Here is a 4,228-nt window from a genome sequence, read left to right on the forward strand (position 1 = left end):
CCTCCCTCCCTCCCTCCCTCCCTCCCTCCCTCTTTCTCTCTCTTTCTCTCTCTCTCCCTCTTTCTCTCTCTTTCTCTCTCTCTCTCTCTCTTTCTTTCTTCCTTTCTTTCATATTTACAACTTTGGGACAATACCATTGGATGGCGTGGAAAGGAATCATCCTCTGAAAAGGCTAGCCTGTTATTGGTTCAGCTCCTGTCTAGTGATTCTACTGGGAGGTGATTGCTTATGAAGAAGTAGCTTAATCGATATAGCCACACGTAAAGACCTTCTTTCCCATTTCAACATCTTTTTTTTTTCTAGTCAAATTCTTTTGAGTCCTCTGTGGTGACAAACACTTTCGATGATAACATCACTTCATGCTCTTAGGACCCCTCCTTCTACACTTCTGACTGGAAACTTAGCTTCTTGAGGGCCATTCTTTCCTCCCTGCCTCTTGAGTAGTGGTGAATTTAATAGGAAAAATGGGGCTGAGTTTTAAGGAAAACAAGAAACTGTCCCATGACATGTATTTCTTAACTTTCTTAGGGAAGGCCTTGGAATTTTTTACTTGGTTTGGACTCTTTCTTTCATTTGATGTGGATTCCATATGCAAAGCAGCCCAGCTGCCTGTTGTGTGCTACCCACAACAGAACACTTTTTATATTCAAATATTTGAAAAATAAAATTTTGTTTCTGACTGCTGTGGCTCTGTTTTCAATAATAAGGTGACACATGTTGACTGCATGAAAACTGAGATTCTCCTCAGATCACACATAGTTTTTTTATTGGATGTGTAGCATCCCTTTACTGTTACCGGGTTTTTTCCGTAAATACTCTTGGTTGACTATTGATCATGTTCAGCTAAAATTGGAAAGTTTATAGACAGAGAAGCTGCAGCAACTAGGCAGATTTAAAAAAAAAACAAAATATGGGAGCTGGGGAGGTGTTTCAGTGCATAAAGTATTTGCTGGATAAGCAGGAAAACAAAAGTTTGAATCCCTAGAACCCACATAACTACTAGATAAACATGGAGGCCTCCCTATAATTCTAACACTCAAAAAGCAGAGGCAGAACCAGCTGGCTAGATTAGCATCCCGAAGCTCTGGTTCAGTTGAGAGTTTCTGCTTCAGTGGATAAGGTGGGAAGTGACCAGCGAAGACTCCAGATGTCAACATCAGGTGCACATGCACACACACACACATGCACGCGCACACACACACACACACACACACACACACACACACACACAAACTGTATACCACATGCAGAGATACATAAGAAGAGAAGCATATACACAAAATAAATAAATTTGTCTCCTTAAATGTTTTTAGGTCTCTTGCTATACCAAGCTCCATGGCAGGGAAAATGACTCAATCACTGGCTCCTTCAGTATTGTTGAGAAGGTGCTAACTAGCTTCTACAGCTGGGTGAGGAAATATCATGACTACCCAGAATCTACAATCTCAGATGAATTTCCCCCCTTAAGAGTGAATAATAGTTATACTTAACATTAGTATATTAGTAAATATTTAACAGATTTTGTTGGTGGTGTTGATAAAAAATAGTAGATTTTTGGTGAGCCAGTCTCTTTGATTGCAAAATCTTCACTATTTTCCATTTTATCCACTTGCTTTTCCACATTTCTACTTGACCCTTGGTAGTCAAGTCAACAGGAAACTTTCCACTCATTCCCAAAAGTCTAACTGCTGATGGGGTCCAGACTTTCAATAACTAAAGCAGGAAACTCAAGAAGACAAGAAATTAGAGCCTCACATGTAAACAGGCTGACTGGGAAAGAGCTCAAACAGTAACCTGGGGTCATCTGAACAGCGTCCATCTCAAACTTTTCTTTGCCTTTGGCTTTGCAAAGATGATAAATAAGTGTTAGGTTTCAAACTTGGGACAAATGGCTGCAATGCCTATTTAACAGTAATTGAAGTTAGTAGCTGCCAGGTTCTCTCAGTCCCTTCCTGATACAGGACCCTCCTGGCTGGCATCTCCACACCCTATCCTGAAGTACACCAGGCCAGGGGCTGGGCTGCTTTTCCCTGTATAACCCAACTATTTTGGTTACCTGGGCCCTTTCATCTACTCTTTTAAGGCCTCCTGGCTGTTGAACTTGGTTCTCCTCTCTGCCCTTCCCCCTCCCTCTTTTCTTCACATGGCTCAGAGTCATGCCCACTCTGTGCTCTCCCAGATGGCCCTGCCTCTGGCTATGCATTCCCACATGTCTATAATGAACTTTCTCCTCCACCACACCTATGAACAGGAATTTCTTTTCTTTTTCTTTTTTCTTTTTCTTTTTTTTTTTTTAAGGTTTTTCGAGACAGGGTTTCTCTGTGTAGCCCTGGCTGTCCTGGAACTTACTCTGTAGACCAGGCTGGCTTCGAACTCAGAAATCCACCTGCCTCTGCCTCCCAAGTGCTGGGATTAAAGGCGTGCGCCACCACTGCCCGGCAGAACAGGAATTTCTTTTTTTTTTTCCTCCAATAAGAATCTGTTTTGATAAACATTTGTGGGCCAGGCTGAAGGGTTTTTGTGAAATAGAAATATAATAAAACCTGTTGCTGTACCAAATAACTTTCTGTTGACCTTTCCCCCAAAAAAGATGGAGCTTCCTACAAGGGTGAGAACTCGCTCTGAGACATGGGACACTGGTGCCACTGTCATTTATTGCTTCTCTGGGTCACCTCAGTGGTAGTAAGGACAACTTGGCAAGGATCACTCTGTTGTTTGCTGGCTTTCCGATCAGTTGTAAGAGACTCACTGAATCTTCAACTTTGAGTTTGTGTAGTCCATGACAGCAACTACAAGTCACACACCATTACTAAACAATTACTGTGTAACTATTGTTGTATTTGTTTCAATGTAGCTTAATGGATTTAAATTTTAAACACTAAAACCATTAAACACCACTAATTATAAATTAATTAGCTTGCAAGGGCTACATTTTTCCTTTAAACTCTATTGATCATTGGACTAAGCTGTGCTAAATACAGTAGATTTCAGAGACTATATCAGAGAGGAACGTAAAGTGAGATAACAAATATAAACGGAATTTATTATTAAAATGAATATCACTGATTTCTTTACACTTACTTAATGTGGGTGTTGAAAAATTTTAATTTTAATAGCTTGAGTATAATGTTACATTCTTGAAATCCCAGCACTTGGAAAGTGGAAACAGGAGGATCAAGACTTCAGTGCCAGACTGGGCAACAGGACATTTCATTAAATGAGGAGAAGGAAGGAGTATTTGAAACTATGTATGTGGCTTTCAAGAGTCTCACCATCTTCAGAATGAAACACAGTAAACACAAGAAAGCTATTCTGTAACTTTCAATATCATAAATTCAATACCAAGACACTGCTCTCAATTCAGGATGATGAGGTTCTTATTTTGGTGCCATCAGCAGTTCTATATGCAGTGTCCCTGGGAATATCAGGGAATGCTGCTTTCAGGGTGGTGGGTTTGATGGCTATTGGCAAGACAGGAATGAAGGCAGAGTCTAACAGGGACACCCTACAGGACCCAGAACATATTCAAGAGTGCAAGGGCATGCTGGTTCAAGTGCCAGACACATCCATTTGATCTCCAAGGGTTCCACCAGTCAAACATCATGAGCACTAATGATATTTGGTTGATACTAGCCATCTCCAAATTAAAGAAATTAAACTGTAAAGTTAAATGAATTAAAATCAAATATAATTTTTAATGCTTCAGAATTGGCGTCCAGATAGATAACTGGGTTCTCTGTTTTTATTTTATTTTATTTTATTTTATTTTATTTTATTTTATTTTATTTTATTTTATTATTTTTTCGAGACAGGGTTTCTCTGTGTAGCCCTGGCTGTCCTGGAACTCACTCTGTAGACCAGGCTAGCCTCGAACTCTCGAACTCAGAAATCTGCCTGCCTCTGCCTCTCAAGTGCTGGGATTAAAGGCGTGTGCCACCACCACCCGGCTTGGGTTCTCTGTTATAACTAGAGAGTAGTTGAAGACATAAGCTACAGCAGGACTTTCATGGACCTGCCAATGATATAGTGATACAGAGGCTTTTTATTATTTTATAGTTTAGGCCTTTCAACTAGGGCAGTCTCCTAGATAACTCTAGATGTAACATGACTAACTAGCCTACCACATGCCACATGGCAGGAAGCTCTCTGCTCCTCTCTGGCCTGGCTCTTCACCTGAGTCGATTGTCTGTGTCTCTTATCTTCTCCTGGCATTTCCCTCTCTGAAGTT

Source organism: Grammomys surdaster, unplaced genomic scaffold, assembly GCF_004785775.1.
Source record: "Grammomys surdaster isolate TR1022 unplaced genomic scaffold, NIH_TR_1.0 842, whole genome shotgun sequence".
NCBI classification, from domain to species: domain Eukaryota; kingdom Metazoa; phylum Chordata; class Mammalia; order Rodentia; family Muridae; genus Grammomys; species Grammomys surdaster.